This window comes from Phyllobates terribilis, unplaced genomic scaffold, assembly GCF_046119375.1.
Source record: "Phyllobates terribilis strain yellow unplaced genomic scaffold, ASM4611937v1 Scaffold_186__1_contigs__length_3700242, whole genome shotgun sequence".
NCBI classification, from domain to species: Eukaryota; Metazoa; Chordata; class Amphibia; order Anura; family Dendrobatidae; genus Phyllobates; species Phyllobates terribilis.
The window spans coordinates 964,900-988,677 of record NW_027362946.1 but is presented as its reverse complement, the minus strand read 5'-3'; the positions used below and the strand labels follow the sequence as shown (position 1 = coordinate 988,677).

Sequence of the window (23,778 nt, the reverse complement as noted above, 5' to 3'; positions counted from 1 at the left end):
ATGCATACCAAGATTGGGTCTGAGGGGGCCATGCACACTAGGAATGAGCCTGAGGGGGCCATGCGCACCAGGATTGGGGCTGAGGGGGCCATGCACATCAGGACTGGGTCTGAGGGGGCCATGCACATCAAGATTGGGTCTGAGGGGGCCATGCATACCAGGATTGGGTGTGAGGGGGGCCACGCATACCAGGATTGGGGCTGAGGGGGCCACGCATACCAGGATTGGGGATGAGGGGGCCACACATACCAGGATTGGGGATGAGGGGGCCACGCATACCAGGATTGGGTCTGTGGAGGCCATGCATACTATGATTAGATCTGAGGAGGCCATGCAAACCAGGATTGGGTCTGAGGAGGCCATGCATACAAGGATTGGAGCTGAGGTGGCCATGCATACCAGGATTGGATTGAGTCTGCGGAGCCCATGCACACCAGGATTGGGTCTGCGGGGGCCATGCACACCTGGATGGGGGATGAGGGGGCCATGCATATCAGGAATGGGGATGAGGGCTGTCTGCTGAATGCCCCTCATACCAGCGCCCCTCTGACAACTCCTCCTGCCAGGGAAGAAAGAAATGGTAAATGGGCGTATATTGGGGTGTGGCCAGGGTGTACACACGCGGCTCCGCTCCGTACATCTCGTATACGCGCGGCTCCGCTCCGTACGCCTCGTACACGCGCGGCTCCGCTCCGTACGCCTCATACACACACGCGGCTCCGCTCCGTACGCCTCGTACACGCGCGGCTCCGCTCCGTACGCCTCGTACACGAGCGGCTCCGCTCCGTACGCCTCGTACACGCGCGGCTCCGCTCCGTACGCCTCGTGCACGCGCGGCTCCGCTCCGTACGCCTCGTGCACGCGCTGCTCCGCTCCGTACGCCTCGTACACGAGCGGCTCCGCTCCGTACACCTCGTACACGCGCGGCTCTGCTCCGTACACCTCGTACACACGCGGCTCTGCTCCGTACACCTCGTACACACGCGGCTCTGCTCCGTACACTTCGTACACACGCGGCTCTGCTCCATACACCTCGTACACACGCGGCTCCGCTCCGTACGCCTCGTACACACGCGGCTCCGCTCCATACACCTCGTACACACGCGGCTCCGCTCCATACACCTCGTACACACACGGCTCCGCTCCGTACACCTCGTACACACGCGGCTCCGCTCCGTATACCTCGTACACATGCGGCTCCGCACCGTACGCCTCGTACACACGCGGCTCTGCTACATCCACACTGTAAACCCCTCCTGACCCCACACATAAACTTCAGCTCATCCAGCACCATGACAACCAGCACAGCAGAGTCCTGCATCCACTGAGGCCCCTGATCATGTGACCCCTGACTCCTCCCCTCTTGTGACCTCATCACAGCTCCTGTGCGCACAGAGCAGCCATATATGTGGTGGCGGCTCTGCAGGTGGAGGTATGTGGAGACCCCCATTACTGGGCGCAGGGGGCATTAACCCCTTCAGCACGGAGACTCTTTTGGGGTCTTGTGTTGCCCCTTTATAAGAATCATAAGGTTTTTGTTCTGTTTCCTGTAATAGATACATACGACCCAACTATGGAGACAGGAAGGGGGGAAACGTATTGTTCTCATAGTACAGGACCCCTTTACTGCCCCACAGTGTAATGCCCCCATTATGCCCCTTATGCAGTATGTATGATGCCCCCACACAGTGTAATACCCCCATTATGCCCCTTATGCAGGATGTATGATGCCCCCACACAGTGTAATGCCCCCATTATGCCCCTTATGCAGGATATATGATTCCCCCACACAGTGTAATGCCCCCATTATGCCCCTTATGCAGGATATATGATGCCCCACACAGTGTAATGCCCCCATTATGCCCGTTATGCAGGATGTATGATTCCCCCACACAGTGTAATGCCCCCATTATGCCCCTTATGCAGGATGTATGATGCCCCCACACAGTGTAATGCCCCAATATTGCCCCTTATACAGTATGTATGATGCCCCCACACAGTGTAATGCCCCCATTATGCCCCTTATGCAGGATGTATGATTCCCCCACACAGTGTAATGCCCCCATTATGCCCCTTATGCAGGATGTATGATGCCCCCACACAGTGTAATGCCCCAATATTGCCCCTTATACAGTATGTATGATGCCCCCACACAGTGTAATGCCCCCATTATGCCCCTTATGCAGGATGTATGATGCCCCCACACAGTGTAATGCCCCCATTATGCCCCTTATGCGGGATGTATGATGCCCCTACGCAGTGTAATGCCCCCATTATGCCCCTTATGCAGGGTGTATGATGCCTCTACGCAGTGTAATGCCCCCATTATGCCCCTTATGTAGGGTGTATGATGCCCCCACACAGTGTAATACCCCCATTATGCCCCTTATGCAGGATGTATGATGCCCCCACACAGTGTAATGCCCTCATTATGCCCCTTATGAAGTATGTATGATGCCCCCACACAGTGTAATGCCCCCATTATGCCCCTTATGTAGTATGTATGATGCCCCCACACAGTGTAATGCCCCCACTATGCCCCTTATGTAGTATGTATGATGCCACTTATGCAGTGTGTATGATGCCACCACACAGTGTAATGCCCCCATTATGCCCCTTATGCAGTATGCATGATGCCCCCACACAGTGTAATGCCCCCATTATGCCCCTTTTTCAGTATGTATGATGCCCCCATTATGCCCCTGTAATCAGGTGACTGGATACAACACACAGGCAAACAGACACCCTCTAACCTTATGTTACTTTATCTACTGACAAGGGTGATGGTCCGGGCACATATAGGCCATTATGTTCTCCCACATGGAACACATAACTACGGACATGCGCAGTCACGGGTACGAGTGGCGCGGCGGCAATCAGTTTATCTGGCGTTTCAGTGTAAAGCACTTCAGTTCCGGACATGCGCACTAGGGGATGGTCATTATCGGACCTCTAGCGCATGAGAAGTAGCGCAGGTGCAGTACGTTATTGTAGACAGACTCCATTCTATATGTCCTATGACAATACACCTCTAGTAATGGGAATGGGTCTCCTAGTCTGGGAGGGGTTTTGGATGAAGTGGGATATTTATGCATGGACACCTGGCTATTAGGCACACTATGCTGAACATCATGAATTATCATCCCTGTATTAAGCCTCCTGATGAACCTGTTTGGGAAACGCGTTGATGGCGGATTATTGAAACATTCTCTGATGAGTACCAAACCCTTTCCTTTTTACAGGGTGGTCCAAAAGTAGGTGGACAGAAAATAATAACATTTATTTTGATTTATATATAAAATTATATTTACTAACACAAGCATAACATTGACAATTAGATATTCTGAACAATAATACAAAAGCCCTTAAATTTTATCAACGCAGGTGCTCAAACTGTTTTCCATTACAATTTGCACAGCTTTGAAGTTTGCCTGTCGCTTCAACAAACTTTTTTACACAAGTCCTTTGGGTATTAATTTCTTGAAATGCATCTCTTATGTAATTTTTCAAATCACTGACACTTTTTGGTTTTCGATTATAAACTTTGTCCTTGACTACTCCCCATAAGAAAAAATCCATTGGGGTCAAGTCTGGTGAACGTGCCGGCCAATCAAGTGGGCCTCTTCGGCCAATCCATTTATTAGGAAATGTTTCATCAAGATTCTCGCGGACCACTCTTGAATAATGTGGAGGGGCCCCATCTTGTTGGAAATAAAGGTCATTTGAATTAGGCTGTTGCTGTAACTGGGGAACAACTTGATTCATTAGAATTTCGAGATACTTATCTCCTGTGACTGTTCCATCAAAAAATATTGGTCCAAAAACACCAAAACTTGAAATACCACCCCAAACATTGACACCAGGCTCATTTAGTTGTTGCTCTAATGTTAAATGCATGTTCTCATTTTACCAGTAAATACAATTATGTCTGTTAATATGGCTGGATAATGTGAAAGAAGCTTCATCACTCCACATGTTATCTAAAATTACTGGATTTTCTTCAATTTCGTTAAGCATAATCTCACTAAATTGTAGCCACCTGTCTGGATCATCCTCTAATAAATCATGAATTAGACGTGGGCGATAAGCTTTCCACCCAATAGATTTCAGGATTCGCAGCTCGTGAAAATCCCAATTCCAAAGAGGCTCTTCTGTGGACTTTTTTGGACTCTGAAAAAATGTTTCAGCAACCAGTTGTTTATTATCTTCTGTACAGACTGTTTTGGGTCGACCAGTTTTTGGAGCTTTAAGGATTGAGCCAGTGGCATTGAATTTGTCACGAATGCGGTAAATGGTTTGTCTCTTTGGGGCTTGGGTACCCAATGTTTCAACCCAATTTTTCAGCATTTTGAGATTTCCAATACTCTGTTAAATTCCATTTTCTTTGATATGTTTTTAAATTATTTGCCATTATGTGTTATCTGAATTATCTGAAAAGAAAACAGATTTTGGGGAGATCTATCTGTGAAAACTAGATAACTTAGCAACCAATCAGATTCCACCTTCCACTTTCCAAAGAGTCTGTGAGGAATGAAAAGTGGAATCTGATTGGTTGCTAAGGGCAACTGAGCCAGTTTCACTTTACACCTTGTTTGATAACTCTCCCCCTTCATAACCTTATTACACTTTCTGTCCACCTACTTTTGGACCACCCTGTATACCTTGAGACATTTTTTTTTATATACAGTTAGGTCCATATATATTTGGACAGAGACAACATTTTTCTAATTTTGGTTCTAGACATTACCACAATGAATTTTAAACAAAACAATTCAGATGCAGTTGAAGTTCAGACTTTCAGCTTTCATTTGAGGGTATCCACATTAAAATTGGATGAAGGGTTTAGGAGTTTCAGCTCCTTAACATGTGCCCCCCTGTTTTTAAAGGGACCAAAAGTAATTAGACAATTGACTCCAAGGCTATTTCATGTACAGGTCTGGGCAATCCCTTCATTATGTCATTCTCAATTAAGCAGATAAATGGCCTGGAGATGATTTGAGCTGTGGTGCTTGCATTTGGAAGGTTTTGGTGTGAAGTAAACATGCGGTCCAAGGAGCTCTCCATGCAGGTGAAACAAGCCATCCTTAGGGTGCATTCACACATCACATATTTCCCTGCGGTTTTTTACGCGCGCATATTTTCCTGCTTTTTTTTACCTGCGGTTTTTTACGCAGGTAAAAAAAGCACCTCCATTCACACACTGCATAAAAAAGCGCAGCAAAAAACGCAATGTGAAATGAAGGGTGACATGTGTACTGTCTGTGTCTGTGTGTCGTGTGTGTACTGTCTGTGTCTGTGTGTCTATGTGTCGTGTGTGTCCCTAGCAGTGTATGTACAGACTATGGATACTCACCTACCCAATGGATGAGAGACGCGTCTGCTCCGTCCCGCGCTTGCAGCATCTGCCGTGAAGCGATCAGCAGACTGTCAGCTGACCGGCTTGTAATCAGCTGACCGTCCGGTTACAAGCCGGTTAGCTAACAGCTGATCAGCTCACCGGCAGATGCTGGAAGCGCGGGATTGGAGCGGACCGGGCGCCTCTCCCCTGACATCGGGTAGGTGAGTATCCATCCTGCGCCTCCGTAAAAAAGCGATGGAATTACGCAGTGTGTGAACACCGCTGCGTAATTCCATCGCTTATAATGGGCACAATAGGAGAAAGCGCAGGACGCAGCTGCGCTTTCGCGCTGCGTAATATAACACAGTGTCTGAACGGCAAAGTGAATTTCCCATTCACTTTGCTGGCAGACACAAGGCACATTGCGTATTTTGAAAAAGCGCACGCAAAAAAGCGCGCGAAAATACGCAATATGTGAACGCAGCCTTAAGCTGAAAAAAAAACAGAAAAAACCCATCCGAGAAATTGCTACAATATTAGGAGTGGCAAAATCTACAGTTTGGTACATCCTGAGAAAGAAAGAAAGCACTGGTGAACTCATTAATGCAAAAAGACCTGGGCGCCCACAGAAGACAACAGTGGTGAATGATCGCAGAATAATCTCCATGGTGAAGAGAAACCCCTTCACAACAGCCAACCAAGTGAACAACACTCTCCAGGAGGTAGGCGTATCAATATCCAAATCTACCATAAAGAGAAGACTGCATGAGAGTAAATACAGAGGGTTCACTGCACGGTGCAAGCCACTCAAGCATCAAGAATAAAAAGGCTAGACTGAACTTTGCTAAAAAACATCTAAAAAAGCCAGCACAGTTCTGGAAGAACATTCTTTGAACAGACGAAACCAAGATCAACCTTTACCGGAATGATGGAAAGAGAAAAGTATGGCGAAGGCGTGGTGCAGCTCATGATCCAAAGCATACCACATCATCTGTAAAACACGGCGGAGGCAGTGTGATGGCTTGGGCATGCATGGCTGCCAGTGGCACTGGGTCACTAGTGTTTATTGATGATGTGACACAGGACAGAAGCAGCCGAATGAATTCTGACGTATTCAGAGCCAAACTGATTGGTCGTCATTTCATACTACAGATAGACAATGACCCAAAACATAAAGCCAAAGCAACCCAGGAGTTTATTAAAGCAAAGAAGTGGAATATTCTTGAATGGCCAAGTCAGTCACATGATCTCAACCCAATTGAGCAAGCATTTCACTTGTTAAAGACTAAACTTCAGACAGAAAGGCCCACAAACAAACAGCAACTGAAAACCACAGCAGTGAAGGCCTGGCAGAGCATCAAAAAGGAGGAAACACAACGTCTGGTGATGTCCATGAGTTCAAGACTGTCATTGCCAACAAAGGGTTTTCAACCAAGTACTAGAAATGAACATTTTATTTACAATTATTTAATCTGTCCAATTACTTTTGGTCCCTTTAAAAACAGGGTGGAACATGTTAAGGAGCTGAAACTCCTAAACCCTTCATCCAATTGTAATGTGGATACCCTCAAATGAAAGCTGAAAGTCTGAACTTCAACTACATCTGAATTGTTTTGTTTAAAATTCATTGTGGTAATGTCTAGAACCAAAATTAGAAAAATGTTGTCTCTGTCCAAATATATATGGACCTAACTGTATGTCAGAGTTAACTAGGGCTTCTGAAGGACAGCCACCAGTGAGCGGGGGCGCCATTGTCGTTCCTTATGGTGCTAACCTCGGCAGCTAGGCAATATCAGCTTTGTTTAGGTACAGGATAGGGTACAGTAGTGACTGTTTCATTTGTTCAGCAGCATCATTGCTTACATCTGTTTATGTACATCCACAACAAGCCATTCAGCAGGTAATTTTGCTAGTTTTTAGTATAAGTAAATATATATGTTGTTAGTCCCCGTTTTCAATTTATATATTTAAAAAAGGTTTAGTATTTTATTTTAGGGTGGAGTTCCCACAGTATTGTCCCCTTCACACACAATATGGTACCATCTACCCCACGGAGTACCCCACAGCTAATGAATGAATACTCACTTAGCCCCATTGTTGGTTCAGATAATAATGAACCCAGTATCTATGAGATATTTGCCGCACAATAGTTGGTAAGACCGTATCATCCATAGTGGCCGCCCATGCGGCCTGTATGGTGCCCATGAATTGAGACGGCTCGGCACCGAGCACGCTCTCCTTACCCATCATCACAATTTCAGTGATATCCACATTCCTATGATGGTGATACCATTGAATAGAACAGTGAATCAGGGAGTTGAAGGGTCCCTGATCCACCATTCAGCCGTGTGTGGTGTGTTTTTTTGTTTGTTTTTAAATATCAGGAATTGGGAGGGCAATCATACTGTCTGGGAGCCCTCATTCTGAGCTAGATGGGCACACAGGAGAACAAGGGAATAAGGGAATATTGCCGCCCGATAGGTGTCAGCTGTATGTATGTAATACTAACGGCCCCCATACACGAGATAAGTGTTGGCTAAGCGGTCATTTGGCAGACTGCTATCTCTTCTGACTTCTCTGTACACACAAATATTCCAGCTTTCCTGTGGTCTATATGAGAAAGTCGCCTCCAGACTCCTGTATTGGAAGATTATCTACAGGAAGAACAAACGGATTAGCCTCTGAAATCCAGGATGCCAGATCCTTCTCTGCCCTGACATTATCTGTTGGGAGGCCCCCAAATAATGTATATAGTCTACCAAACCCCGGAAATCAGTGCTTTCATGCAACTTTAGTCTAATGTGTATGGGGCATTAAAAAGTAACTTATTGGACATTGCCTCTGGCCCGGCCTAATAGACTTTTCTACATTGCGGGCCCAGACACCATTATTGGTTATTTAAGTATCGTAGTAACTATGCAGCCCCATACTATCAAGTACTTGGGAGAGGAGGGGCGCTCAGCCGAACTCTGTCAAACCATCTTAGATGCCATGTTTGCTCTTGACAGCAGCAAGTGGTTAAACTGCCAGGGTTTGTGTAGCCATCTGGCCATCTGTGCCATCCCTGCGGTGTACATCTATGTTCTGGTGCCCAAAAGAGTTACTTTTTAACATGTTAAACATTTGTTTTAAAATAATTAACAAAATGTTAATATCTGCTTTTTTATGGAGTTTTTCTTGTAATATAAGACAGCCTAAGGCCAGAAATAGACTTCATAAAACACTGTACATGGAGACTTTGGCATCAAATACCTCCTGTCTTGGTGAGACTGCTATCAAATAATTTTTGTCCACGGTATTTGTGCAAACAAACAAGCTTTTAGAAATGCCTCAAACTTCTGTGTGTGAATCAGACCTGAGCTCTAACTTGTTAGAAGATGACAGTCCGGTGAAGTAAGGAAACATATAGACGGCCGTTGGGGATGTAGTTTGTGACGGACTCTGGCTAAATATGTTTATAGACCTGTAGTAGAAGATGAAGATGTCGTCCTCATCATGAAATAGTTATTTCTCATGTCATGTGTAATTAATATCTCCTGCCGTATTGCTAATGCTGATTTCAGTGTCAGTAAATGAGACAAAAATTAGCAATAAAGTAGAGGAGTCTATGACAAAGTATTCAGCTGCAGACTCCAAGGAAGAAACTGCTTGTTGTCTGTGGCCTAAAATATATAGGTTTTATTACTAGATGTAAAGAAGAAATCTAAATACTGTAGAACATAAATCTCAAATGTTTCCCTTATTATCTCCAGTAATTGTATTATTACACAGGATTTTTTGATGTTACATCTGCTCAACTTCTCATTTAGGTCTCTACAATATCAGATCCTCTTAGTGAATATCTTCTATATTAGAGTTTTCCTGATTTACCCATCAAAGATAGTTATGGACACAGACAAGATGGCTGAGAAAATATTAAAAATCACCCTAGAGATCCTCTTCTGGCTTACTGGAGAGGTGAGAGATTCTGATTATGCCATATTACATCATTTTATCTATGGCAATGAAAGATGGACAGAACTGGAGAGGTGAGGACTCTGGAAATGTCTGTAGTGAGATTTATTAATGTGTCTCTCCATAAACAGGACTACACAATAATGGAGAAGACCTCTAGTGAGCGTTGTCAGGACCATGTGTCTGAGGGATTAGGAAGAACCCTGAGCCCAATCACAGGGCTTCCACCTCATCACCTGGTACATGAGAATATGAATGACCTTAAGATCCTAGATCTGGCCTACAAGATGATTGAGCTGCTGACTGGAGAGGTGACACTGCAGGGAATGCTGAGACATTTTATAGTAAAGCTATGAAGGGATTGGGGGATAACTCTGTCATTGTATGTGTCAGGTTCCTATAAGGTGTCAGGACGTCACCGTCTATTTCTCCATGGAGGAGTGGGAGTATTTACAAGGACACAAAGATCTGTACAAGGACATCATGATAGAGGTTCCCCAGCCCCTCACATCACCAGGTAATAGACAGGACTAAATACACACGGCCTATAATTATCTGTATGTAAAAAATGAATTCAGTCCCTGTATGTGTTTCCTCCAGATCTATCCAGTAAGAGGACAACACCAGAGAGATGTCCCCATCCTCTTCTTCCACAGGACTGTAAACAAGAAGATCTCAATGTTCCTCAGGATCAGGTAGATGGAGAGAAGGTGTCACGAGATCTCCCCTATGATGTGTAGATGGCTGTGAAGGTCTTGTGCTCAGTCTTGTGTTATCCACCAGTATTATATGTTTTATACTTGTGTAATGAGAACGGTGGAGATGGCAGGATTAGTGCTGATCATAGATGTGACTGCTCAATCTGTCTGTGACTTGTACAATATTTTTTTCAGGATGAAGATCTGTTCCATATTAATACTATAGAGACATATGAAGGGGGTGATGACCTCTGTAAAGAAGAGATTCCTACATATGACTACCCAGGTGAGTAGTAACCACTAAATGAAGAGAAGTCACAGATTCTTCTCAGTCACAGGCTGTGGATAGTTTACTGGTCATGTAGGCTTGCCATATCAAAATCGTGTGACCACCATTTTGGATCTAGACTAAAACCTTCTCTTCCACCAAAAATTGTTCAAATGACTTTGGGCATTGAAAGCCCTTTTCTATACAACTTACAACCTGGAAGATCCACCTACCAACTGAAATTAGAAGATCCTGACTTTTACCTGCCAGATCTGTAAACTACAAAGCTAAATGACAGCGTACGTAGAATGTGCTGACAAGTTAGAAAATCACTTGAAGAAAAATATTATGATGAGCCTGTAGGAGAAAGTGGAGGGTAATGATGCTGTCTGCTTCCTAGAATCCTGATATCTTATTAGATTAATCTACCTTCTCTCCGTTCTGTGCGGCTGAATGTGCTCATATGGTTCCAACAAGACCAGGTCCAGTCTTTATGACCAAACCTCGCTTTTATGATCGGCAACATTAAATGTGCAGTGAGGACCAAGTGTGAATTTCTGTAGAATAACAACAGAGTTTCCCTTTACCCTGACTTTTCAATTTGTTTTTAAACCAAATAACTTCAAATAGATAAAGTATACAAAAAAACATTACACCTGTGCCATGATATATCTCTAAGCTGTGAGTGGCTGATGGCTATAATAAAATTTACTCATGCCTGCAGGAGATATGTTGGCATGACTCGAGCCCTGGTTTCATGGATTCACTCCATGTCATAAATTATATTATCGATCCTAAAGAATTTAGATGCAATTTATCCTGAAATGGGGAGCACTAATACTTTCTCTACTCTTCTGGTCAGGACTCATAGTAGCTCCAATGGTCTACCATAAATAAGTGCAACTCTGGTTTAGTGTTGGAGTCCTCCCCCTTCCCCCAAACATACATTCTTGTTGGGGATGTAACGTGTTTTTTTATTGTCTTTTTTTTTTACAGGTTCATTCTGTATGATAGTTTGATTGTGGTGGGATTGGCCTGCCTCACTTATGTGAGTCTGTAACTCCCTGGTAGTCCTTCAAAAAAGGTCTCCATTGTCTCTTCCAAATGCCCGAGTTCTTAATTTAAGACATTTCAGCTCTGCACTATTATAAAAAGTTCTCATTAAATGTATATTTCTTCTTGATACTCATCTGACAGAAAATATTGGCCCTTACTATTGTTTAAATTGCCAGGAGCTACCGAGAAGCATACTCTAATTATCCCAGATAGGCTTCACCACTAGTTACTCTTTCTTTTTTTTTTTCAATCTTTTCATTAGATGTGTTATAGTCTATAGTCAAAGTTTTGCCCATCATCCTTTAACCCCGCTACATGGATCTATACTTACACAAAGACCTCTAGGCTTGGACTTGGTGTTGCCTGCTGTTCTGTGGTGTAAGATTACAAGAAGAATAGTCAGGTTACCGAATCAGAACCAGGAGGGCAGAAAAAATACAAATTCAGAAGACACAATAGTAGTCAGTAAATGGGCTGGGATCACAAGAAGAAACGAAGAAGAAAATACACAACACGGGGACTTAACCAGTGGAGAACAAGGCTGTATCAGGCAGCTTCTGGCATTATGCATAAGCTTTAGTAGGGTGTAGTGCTTTCCATTTGAGTTAAGTAGGGAGCAAATTTAACTTTGGAAGAGCGGATTTTGCTGGATTGGTTTATGGAAGCCATGTTGCTTTTCAAGAGTTTTTGAGCCACTAATAATGTGGAAACCTCTGTTTTTCCATTGACAGATGATGGACCTGAGTGGGGGCTTGTTTTTTGTGAGATGAGTAGAAATTTTTATTGGTATCATTTTCTCATATTTCATATTTGTGAAGCATAATGAACAAAGAGTTGAACACCAAGCTGTACTGGTTCATGCTATGACGTTTTCTATTAGACTGTGAACTGTCATTGTCTTGGTGAATGATTCAAAATTTTTACATAACTTGCCATTTGTACCAACAGTTTAAGTAGAAATGTTCAAAAATATAAATTTCAAGAATATTTTATTCAAATGTAATTTTTTTTTTACTTAGCAGATGACTGTACTAGGAGACCAGAGGGACAGCTGACATCTTCAATTTTCAAATCAGATGAGCTTGAGATCTCACAGGATACAATTGAAGGGAATGCCATTACTCCAGATATGCCATCATCCCTTCACAGTAAAGATGTGCCATCTGATCCTTTGGAACAGGTCCTATCTTCTGATTCATTACTAACTACTAAGGAAAATCAAAGTCACAAAATAAGCATTAAAAAACAAACTGATCCTAAAGCTAAGAAGCCATTTCCATGGTCAGAATGTGGAAATAATTTTACCCTCAAAAAGTTTTTTCTTAAACATCAAAAAATTCACACAGCAAAGAATAAATTTTCTTGTTTCAAGTGTATGAAATGTTTTAACAAGAAAGCAAGTCTTCTTAATCATCAAAGAACTCACTCAGGGGAAAAGCCTTTTTCCTGTTCAGAATGTGGGAAATGTTTTAACCAGAAATCAGATCTTGATAGACATCAGAGAACTCACACTGGGGAGAAACCTTTTTCCTGTTCAGAATGTGGGAAATGTTTTAACCAGAAATCAGATCTTGTTACACATCAGAGAACTCACACAGGGGAGAAGCCTTTTTCCTGTTCAGAATGTGCGAAATGTTTTAACCAGAAATCAAATCTTGTTAAGCACCAGAGAACTCACACAGGAGAGAAGCCTTTTTCATGTTCAGAATGTGGAAAATATTTTACAGAGAAATCAAGTCTTATCAAACATCATAGAATTCACACAGGGGATAAGCCTCTTTCATGTTTTGAATGTGGAAAATGTTTTAACCTTAAAGTGGATCTAGATAGACATCGGAGAACTCACACAGAAAAGATACCTTTTTCATGTTCAGAATGTGGGAAATGTTTTAACCAGAAATCAGATCTTGTTAGACATCAGAGAACTCACACAGGGGTTAAGCCATTTTCCTGTTCAGAATGTGGGAAATGTTTTAACCAGAAATCACATCTTCTTAGTCACCAGAGAACTCACACAGGGGAGAAGCCTTTTTCCTGTTCAGAATGTGTGAAATGTTTTAACCGGAAAGCGCATCTTGATATACATCAGAGAAGTCACAGAGGGGAGAATCCTTTTTTATATCCTTAATGTGGAAAATGTTTTACTTGAAAAGACACACTTTTAGCAAGAAAAATTCTTGCTAATAAGTGAGTGCATCCTATAGACTGGAGATAGCTTCCTGTGACTGAGAACAATGAGACTGTGTCCTTCCTGATCAGTGAGAGAACTGCTGTCTCCTCAAGCCCCACACTTAGATCTGTTTGGTGCAGAGGAGGAGAGGAAGGTATCGGGACCTGTCCGGAGGCTGCACGTCCTGACTGAGCAGCTGAAGAACCTAGCTCATGGACCTTTCAGATCATGTAACACTGTTTTACATATTTTTAAAAGTTGTCAGGTTCCGTTATGAACTGTGCCATTTCTTAATGAGTTTGACCTGAATTTAAATTGGACAATGAGTTTTCCTTTTACTGCTACATATAATTAATGATAAAAGTTTCAATACTTTGAAACATTATTATTTTTGTAAATATACAGATGCAGAATATTTTATTATGCCAATTTTCTGATATTTATGTAGAGAAAACTTAGAAACAATTCAAATAACTAAAACCTGTCTATACCCTATTGCGAATTTTAAACAGTTACAGAAATTGCACTACAAAATTAGTCCTCATTCAGTAACAACTGTTTTTTGCTTGTTTCTTGTACTACTGTATCGGATCATCTCTTAAAATTATGCCACAATAATCTGGAAGCATTGATGGATTTCATTTTCCTTGAAATCTTTTCTCCATAGCTGCAATATCTTGGTTACATCTCTCACCATCCTTGTCTCTCACTACTCCACAGTTTGGTGTAAGAAAAGTCTAGAATGTAAGCAATTAATCATTAAGGACTAGTGATGAGCGAGCACTAAAATGCTCAGGTACTCGTTGCTCGGGTCGAGCAAATTGGAATACTCGGGTGCTCGATCCGAGCAACGAGTCCAATGGAAGTCTATGGGAAACTCGAGTATTTTTCAGGCGGCTTCCCCGGCGGTCTGCAGAGGGTCTAAAAATTGTCCAAATCGATGGGAACAGTGCTCAAATGACAAGGGAAAGACCCCTGCAAGCATTTCTGACTCCCAGGTCACTGCTGTAAACAATGTTGTCAGAGGTATTACGCCACTTTTACGGACTCACAATAAAACATACAAAACCAAAATGTATTTTCCTGGGAAATATGTTAAGGAACTTCCTTTCCAGGGTAATGACTTGTATATAAGGCAAAATAAATAGCCAAAAACAAAAATACTCCTCCACACCTTGGGCTATGTTCACAAGTAGCGTTTTTGATGCGTTTTTGCACTTTTGCATTGCTTTCAACCAAGACAAATGCATTCACTGGGAAATGTCATTTTAACATTTTACAACCTTATCTGGCCATGCATACAGTGCTGAAAAGACATGGTAACAGCATGGGGAAGACCTCTGGAAGCATTTCTGACTCCCAGGTCACTGCCTAAAAGTGTGCCCATCATAAGTGATCCTGGGAGCATGCGAAGATGCCTCCCGTCATGCACCTGTCATTGCAGACTTGCAACAATCCCTGTCCACGTCCTTGTCACAGTGCAGCATTCAGTTGTCCCTACCCCATTCCTTGGAATGCAAGCGCAAGTATGCTGCCAGCCACCCACCCTCCCACATGCTGCAATACTATACTGCCAAATTTTTGACAGCTGCTTGCACTTGAAATGTGGCCTTTTAGGCTCGTGGAGGCAGAAGCTGTCCACAATCTTATGGCGGCGGCGGCCGGTTATCCATACTTTGTCCCCAGCTGGCACTATTTTTCCCGGTATCGTCTCCGCCTTCCACAAGCACGGGTCCCACAACATTACCTGTGCCCTCCCCAGTGCACTTACTAGGAAGGACCACTGAGAGTTGTATTTAGCTTGGTGAAAGGACTGACATAGAGGGAAACCGTATCTACCCTGGGTGTCATTTCTCCCAGGAAGTCCTCTAATGCAGCTTATTGCAGAAGCAGAAGCAATGGCAGCCCATCCAACATCAACTCGCACTTGTCGGTGGTGCTTTGACACACAAACATCTTTCTTTGCGTATTTAATTTGATGAATACAGTGAATACAGAGTTGGACAATGGCCTGATCTTCAATGCGGTATGAGAAATAACATGCATAAGCATGTCCGATCTACATTAAATGGATCAGCCATAGAGTGCCCGGGAACCTTCCCCCACACTTTTCTTAGCCAGGGCTGCTTCTCGGCAGGGTTGGACGGGCCCACCAGAGAACCGGAGACTCCTTCGGTGGGCCTTGGCTTCTCCTTCAGGAGAGTTCATAGTCCTGAGATGAGGCCATGATGATGATAGAGGCCACCATCTGCTTAGTTTTCTGTTACTTGGAATGCAAGCGCAAGTATGCAGCCACCCACGCACCCACAGGCCACAATACTAAACTGCCAGATTTCTGGGCAGCTATTTGCACTTGAAATATGGCCTTCTAGGCTCGTGGAGGTAGAAGCTTTTCACAATCTCATGCCAGCGGCAGCTGGGTGTCCATACTCGGTCCCCAGCCGCCACTATTTCTCCCGGTATAGTCTCCGCCTTCCACAAGCACGGGTCCCACAATATTACCCGTGCCCTCTCCAGTGCACTTACTGGGAAGGACCGCCTAACCACAAACACGTGGACAGGTAAATGTGGCCAGGGACGGTACGGAGCCAGTACACAGTTTTTTTTTGCTGAGAGTTGTATTTAGCTCGGTGAAAGGACTGGCATAGAGGGAAATCGTATCTACCCTGGGTGTCATTTCTCCCAGGAAGTTCTCTAATGCAGCTTGTTGCAGAAGCAATGGCAGCCCGTCCAACATCAACTCGCACTTGTCAGTGGTGCTTTGACACACAAACATCTTTCTTTGCGCATTTAATTTGATGAATACAGAGTTGGACAATGGCCTGATCTGCAATGCAGTTTGAGAAATAACATGCACAAGCACGTCCGATCCACATAAAATAGCAGCCATAGAGTGTCCAGGAACCTTCCCCACACTTTTCTTAGCCAGGACTGCTTCTCGGCAGGGTTGGACGGTCCCACCAGAGAATCCTCTGGTGTGCCCTGGCTTCTACCTCAGGAGAGTTCATGATAGCGCTAACTTTGCAGCTGCTATGGGGCTCTTGAGCGGGGAAGAAAGGTGAGCCCTCAGAATCAAATCCTCTGGTGGGCACAGTGTTTTTCAATCTGAAACAGCTTCTTAGTGGGAGTTGTATTTCACCACAGCCATATTCTTTAGCTCGGTGAAAGTACTGGCATAAAGAGAAACTGTATCTACTCTGGCTGTCATTTCTCTGTCACCAGGTTCCGCCCATTGTCACACACGACCATGTCTGGGTGTATGTTCAGCGGTGAGAGCCACTGATCAGGCTGCTGTGTTACAGCTTTCAACAACTCTGCAGCGCTGGGCGGTTTGTCACCTAAGTATTAAGCATGTTATCTTCAGCACAGCCTGTTGCCGCTTGGCCAAGGCAGTGCTGTCAGCTTGTGACTGATGTGGTCATTTCGGAGATGGAGGAGGAGGTGCAGGAGCTGAACAATGTGATTATATTGGGGTTAAAATTCTTTTATACTAAAGAATGATCCTATTGTTTTGGGGTTTTTTACGTTATTTTTTAAGACAAATGCATTCACCGGGAAATGTCATTTTAACATTTTACAACCTTATCTGGCAATGTGGTGTGTGACACATCATCAGACACATCCTGTTTTATTTATGATGGAGGGACTCTGAAAGTCATAAAGCCTATTTTTATAGGGCCATCAGACGGCCCTTACTATTCTTAAAAGGCCAGCAGTCGGCCCTCCCTATTGTTAGAGAGCCATCAGCCAGCTATGCTTTGTTGTTCCCATTATTAACAAGTGGGTCTCCTATACTGTTATTGCGTATGCAGTGACTGCAAGGGCTGCCAAAAATTTGGACGCAACCCAATACCCCTTTGAAGAGACATAGAGGAGGGTCTTAGTAAAAAAACACATGAACATACTGTATAATTTTTTTTTTTTTACGGGCATAAACACCCTTTAAAATAATTATGTGGGTGTTGCATCACTGACCACGGTCACCCTGGTGATATGGTGGTGGAGGTTGAGGAGAAGGAGGAGGACAAGAGCAAATAGCCAAAATTAGGAAGCGTATACCCATGTGTGGGTGTGAGGAGGTGCATGGGAATACACCTCCCAAACAAAGACACTGAATTTTAGTTCATGTTACGCTGCTATCATTCGGTGGTGTTGAGAAGTCTGGCCCAATCCAGCCCTTGTTCATTTTTATAACAGTCAGCCTGTCAGCATTTTCAGTTGACAGGCGGATGCGCTTATCAGTTATAATTCCACCAGCGTCACTAAAAACCCGCTCTGATAAAACGCTAACGGCAGGGCAGCCCAGGACCTCCAAGGCATAGAGAGGCAGTTCATTCCACGTATCCAGCTTGGATACCCAATATTTATAAGGCACAGAGGAATCACGGAGGATGTTGGTACGGTCGGCAAGGTACTCTCTCAGCATCTTCCCAAACTTTGCACTCCTTGTGAAAGTACCCGGCACTTGGGGCCTGTGCGATGGAAGGGTCTGAAAAAACTGTCCAAGAACTTTGACAGTGTTCCCCTGCCTCTGCTGGATTACATTTGTGTCTTTCTCGCCTGTACTCCTTGGTTGTTCAACAAACTGTGACCTCTGCCGCCAGCGTTTTCAGATGGGAATTTTTTTAATAGTTCCGCAACAAGGGCCTTCTGGTACTGCCCCATTTTTGTAGACCTGTCCGCCTCAGGAATAAGAGATATAAAGTTCTCCTTGTAGCATGGATCTAGAAGTGTCACCAACCAGTAATGACTGTCACCCAAAATTTTGAGAATGCGAGGGTCATGGGAAAGGCAGCGCAACATAAACTCAGCCATGCGTGCCAGACTGCTAAAAGGCAAGACTTCCGTGTCCTCACCAAGAGGATGACTGACCATGCTCTCCTCCTCCTCCCCCTCTCTGTCCTCTGGCCATCCACGCTGAACAGAAGGTATGACAGCTGTGCAGGTAGTACCATCTATAGTGCATGAAACTAGCTCCTATTCTTCCTCCTCCTCCTCCTCCTCTTCCTCATTGTCATCAAATCCACATTGGGATGAGATGAGGCTGGGCTGTGTGTAATCACCCTGTATGGTTCCTTGCTCCATCTCATCTTGTTCTGCCTGCAATGCATCCTCTTTGATTGTGAGCAGAGAGTGTTTCAGAAGACAGAGAAACGGGATGGTGACGCTAATTATGGCATCATCGCCGCTCACAATCTTGTTGGAGTCCTCAAAGTTTTGAAGGATGGTACATATGTCTGACATCAATGTCCTCTCCTGAGGTCTTATGTTTGGAGTCTGAACTGAATGCCGATGACCTTGTTGATGCTGGTACTCAACAACTGCCCTCTTCTGCTCACAGATCCTTCCCAACATCTGCAGTGTAGAGTTCCAACGCGTGGGGACAACACATACCAGTCTGTGAGCCGGAAGCTGCAAACGCTGCTGAAACACGGCAAGGGCGGCGGAAGCTGTAGGTGACTTTCTAAAATGGGCACACAGGCGGCGTACTTTAATAAGCAGATCCGGCAGCTCTGGGTTGGATTTGAGAAACCGCTGAACCATGAGGTTTAGCACATGGGCCAGGCATGGTACGTGTGTGAGCTCGCCTCACCTCAGAGCCGCCACCAGGTTCCGGCCATTGTCACACACGACCATGCCTGGCTGTAGGTTCAGCGGTGTCAGCCACAGATCTGCCTGCTCTTTCAGAGCTGTCCACAACTCTTCAGCATTGTGCGGTTTGTCACCTAAGCATATTAGTTTCAGCACAGCCTGTTGCCGCTTGGCTGAGGCAGTGCTGCAGTGCTTCCAGCTTGTGACTGATGTGATCATTTCGGAGATGGAGACTGAAGAGGAGGAGGAGGCTGAAGAGGATGAGGTGCAGGAGCTGTAGACTGTGGGGGCATCCCTGATTGACCTAGGGCCCGCAATCCTCGGCGTCGGGAGGACGTGTTCCGTCCCAAAGTTCGACTGGGTCCCAGCATCCACTATGTTAACCCATTTGCCGTCAGCGAGATGTACCATCCCTGCCGACAAGCACTTGTCCACTTGTCCGTGATTAGGTGGACTTTCCCGGTAACTGCGTTGTTGAGGGCATGGCTAATGTTTTGGGCACGTGCTTGTGTAATGCGGGGATGGCACACCGGGAGAAATAGTGGCGGCCCGGGACCATGTACTGAGGGACGGCCGTGCCATCAGGTTGCGGAATGCTTCCGTCTCCATGAGCCTAAAAGGCAACATTTCGAGCGCAAGCAGTCGTGAAATGTGGGAATTTAGTACTGTGGCCTGTGGGGCGTTGGCTGCGTATTTGCGCTTCCGTTCCAAGGACTGGGGTATGGACAACTGAACGCTGCGCTCGGACCAGGACTTGGACGTGCTACCTGATGCTGCTACTTGAGAGTGTGCAATGACAGATGCAGGGCAGGAGGCATCTTCGCATGCACCATGGACAGGGGATTGGCTTGCATGCACAACAGCGGAAGAAGCAATGGTGCCACCCGCAGACACTGTTCCTGGACCCTGGGGTTCGGCCTGCAAAGTCAGGTGCTTTTCTGCCATGTGCCTGATCATGCTGGTGGTGGTCAGGTTGGTCGTTTTGCCACCCCTGCCACGGTTGCCTGCCTTCTTTCTGCGGCCACCACAATGCTTCTTCCTGCCTGTTGGGGTGCTCCGCCTCCCTCTCCCTGTGTGCTGCTGTCATCGCTCTGCATGTCCTCCTGCCAGGTTGGGTCAGTTACTATATAATCCACCACCTCATCTTCCACTTCTGCACTCTGGTCCTAATCCTGACTTTCTGCCTATTGTGTCTCATCATCGTCCACCTCTTGTGACCCTTTCCCACCGTCCCCTTCATGTGACCATAGCTGCTCAAATATTTGAGCATCGCTACATGCGATCTCCTCTTGCCCCGCTTCAAGTGGACCGGGTGAGAGGCCCGAATCTATAAATGGGAAAGTAAACAGCTCTTCGGAGTGTCCAAGTGTGGGATCAGTTGTCTCTGGGCACTCAGCATAGTGGGAGGAAGGAGGTTCAGGGTGAGGAATATGCTTTCCAGACTCACAGCTACTGAGACTTGACCATGTGGAAGACAAGGTGGTGGTGGTGGCTGAGTGACTGGAAGCATTATCTGCTATCCAACCAATAACCTTTTGACACTGCTCTGGGTTCAGTAGTGGTGTGCTGCAGTCCCCTATTAATTGGGACAGGAAGGTCAAGCGAAAAGATGTGGGTGTTTGTTGTGGCACAATTTCAACTTGCCCACGGCCTCGGCCTCTGCATGCACCATCATTACCATCAAGTCCAGTTCCCCGTCCCTTGCCACGTGCCTTGCCCATTTTAAATGGAGGACAATATCTTCCACGCTCACGACAAATGACTGAATTTGGAGCGAACTTATATGTGATCCGTGTGACGGACAAACCACAGTTTTAAATACCTGACCTGTAGGTAACAATTTTGAACAGCAAACTGGTGTCAATTGCTTCACTGACACACTGGAACAAATTTTTAATGGAGGCCAGAAATGGCAGTATTTTCTGAAAACGTATATGTGATCCGTGTGACGGAGAAAACACAGTTTTAAATACCTGGCCTGTAGGCAACTGTTTTGAACAGCAACCCAGTGTCAAAAACTTTGCTGACACACTGAAATTTTTTTTTAATGGAGGCCAGAAATGGCAGTATTTTCTGAAAACGTATATGTGATCCGTGTGATGGAGAAAACACAGTTTTAAATACCTGGCCTGTAGGCAACTGTTTTGAACAGCAAACCAGTGTCAAAAACTTTGCTGACACACTGAAATTTTTTTTTAATGGAGGCCAGAAATGGCAGTATTTTCTGAAAACGTATATTTAATCTGTGTGATGCAGAAAACACAGTTTTAAATACCTGGCCTGTAGGTAAGTAGTTTGAACAGTAAACTGCTGTGAATTGCTTCACTTACACACTAAAGGAAATTTTTAATGGAGGCCAGAAATGGCAGTATTTTCTGACAACGTGCCTGCGCTCCTCAGTGTCTCTGAAGGATGGCATGCTGGACGGCAGCGTTCTGCTACCATCCAGCCTGCCATCTCAATGCCGTCCCAGCGTGGAAGAATTCTCCTGCTCAAGCGGTGACGTCCTTCGCCGGCACTGCGTGCATAGGAGAATTCTCCCACGCTGTCAGTGACGTGCATGAGGTGAGCTGAGTTCATTGGACATGAACTAGGCTCATCTGGATGCCGTCACAGCCAGACACTGAGGAGCTTCACTGAGGAGCTTCTCAGTGTCTGCGGCATGGCAAACTGGATGGCAGAGTTCTGCTGCGATCCAGCCTGACATGTCAATGTAGCAGAGCTGAAGCCGCCCTGGGAACCATGGAAAGGTAAGGATGAGATTGGTTTATTATTTTACTTTTATTGCAGGAGATCGTTGGCTTTAGCTGGAATGGGTGTGACGATAAGTAGAGTCTAATTTACAACATTAAACAATTGTGTCTTTATTTCAATTAAAGGGCTTTATTCTGGGTGTTTGTGTTTTTTTAAAACTTTCACTATGGGGTTAGTAATGGGGGTGTCTTATAGACACCTCTCCATTAGTAACCTGGGCTTGATGTCAGCTGGCATTATAAGCTGACATCAACCCCAACCCTATTACCCCACTGCCACCGCTACAGGGCTGTGGGAAGAGCGAGGCTAAGTGCCAGAATTTGGCGCATCCTATGGATGTGCCATATCTGGGGCGGCTGACGGCTGGTGTTTCTAGCCTGGGAGGGGGCCAATATTCATGGCACCCTTCCTGGGCTATTAATATCAGCCCCCAGCTGTCTGCCTAGCCTTTGCTAGCTATTAAAAAAGGGGGGACCCCACGTCATTTTTTTTGGGGTCCCACATTTTAATAGCTAGTAAAGGCTAGGTATTCAGCTGGGGGCTGATATTAGTAGCCTGGGAAGCTCTGTGGGTATTACCCCCTTCCCAGGCTTCAAACATCTGCTGTCTGCTAAAGGCTAAAATTACGGGGAACCCTACGCCAATTTTTTTTTTTTTTTTTTAATAAATCCTTTATTTTAACACTAAATGACAAGTACAGTAATCAACACTGTCACTGTATTTATTATATGTGTGACTTACATGTTTCTATCTAATCTATGTGTGATGCTCTATTCTTTCTGTTCTAAATTGTCGGGTACCGGTGTATACCGCTGCTGAATTGTCGGCTTTTCATGTTTCACTGTGAGCACTGTTCCCATCGATTTGGGCAATCACTGTAATGCCACAACCACCATGGCTGTGACATTACAGTGAGTGGCAGATAATCTCTGCATGGTTGGTGCTCTAAATAGCACCAAACATGCAGGACGGGGACCCGAGCTCCCGCCCGAGCATCTATAAAGTATTCGGCGAGCTCCGAGCATCTTGAGTACTGAGATGCTCGGGCGAGTACCGAGCAGTGGCGAGCATGGTCGCTCATCACTAGTAAGGAATATTCTGAGTGGCATCTATAATGTCCTTGTCAGTCCAAAGTCTGTACACATGGACCATTCCTCCTTGACCATTGGGGACCTCAATCATGGGGTAACTCTGTGCCTCATCTATTCTAAGGAGTTTGGGACTAGTCACACTCCAATGGCTATAGGCAGTACCAGTACGGGTCAAACTACGGTCTAACCTTATAGGAGAACCTACATCCAGGTCTGGAATACTTAAATCCCTGGTCTGAGTTAACTCTATGGTAGGAGGAATGTCTCCAAACTCTGGAGCAGAGGGTGGTTGCACTTGCGGGGCAGGAGAGGAAGCGTGATGAGGTGGGGGTCTATTCGCAGCCATACATCTTCCTTATCACACAAGGGCATCATCTCAGTCCTTTTCTCCTGTTTTTTTCTTTTGTCTACCATTTTCTCTCTTTCTTGCCTCACTCAACCATTTATTCACACTGGCAAGACCATACTTTCTTTTCTCCTTCTCATTACAATGTTGTATTTCTTGTACCAAATTTTCACATTTTGTCAAAGTAAGTTTATCATAAAATCTAAACTTTTTATGCCATTTATCAAGGTACTTCACACATTCAGGGTCTATTTTTTGCATATACTTAATATCCCCTTCTAGTGTTCCCTTTTTATTGTCACACCAGACACAACCACAATCCACACTATTGCCTGAAACATTTCCCATGTTCACAACTTATATCCCAAACTCCAGACTGTTTGTTCAGCTTTGGTGGTATGTTCTTCCTGGTTGTGCAAGATTAAAGGGACACCTGAATGGTCTATTTTTTAGAAACATACACTTTTTCACTCTATTTGTGTAAGAGTTAGGCCTATAAGTTTATGGCCAA

The 23,778-nt window shown here is 44.9% G+C and overlaps 1 pseudogene; it reads left to right on the top strand.

The window, feature by feature from the left end:
• Positions 1–1,354: 1,354 nt before the first annotated feature.
• Positions 1,355–23,778, top strand: part of LOC141212805 (uncharacterized) — a 62,864-nt pseudogene continuing 40,440 nt past the window's right edge.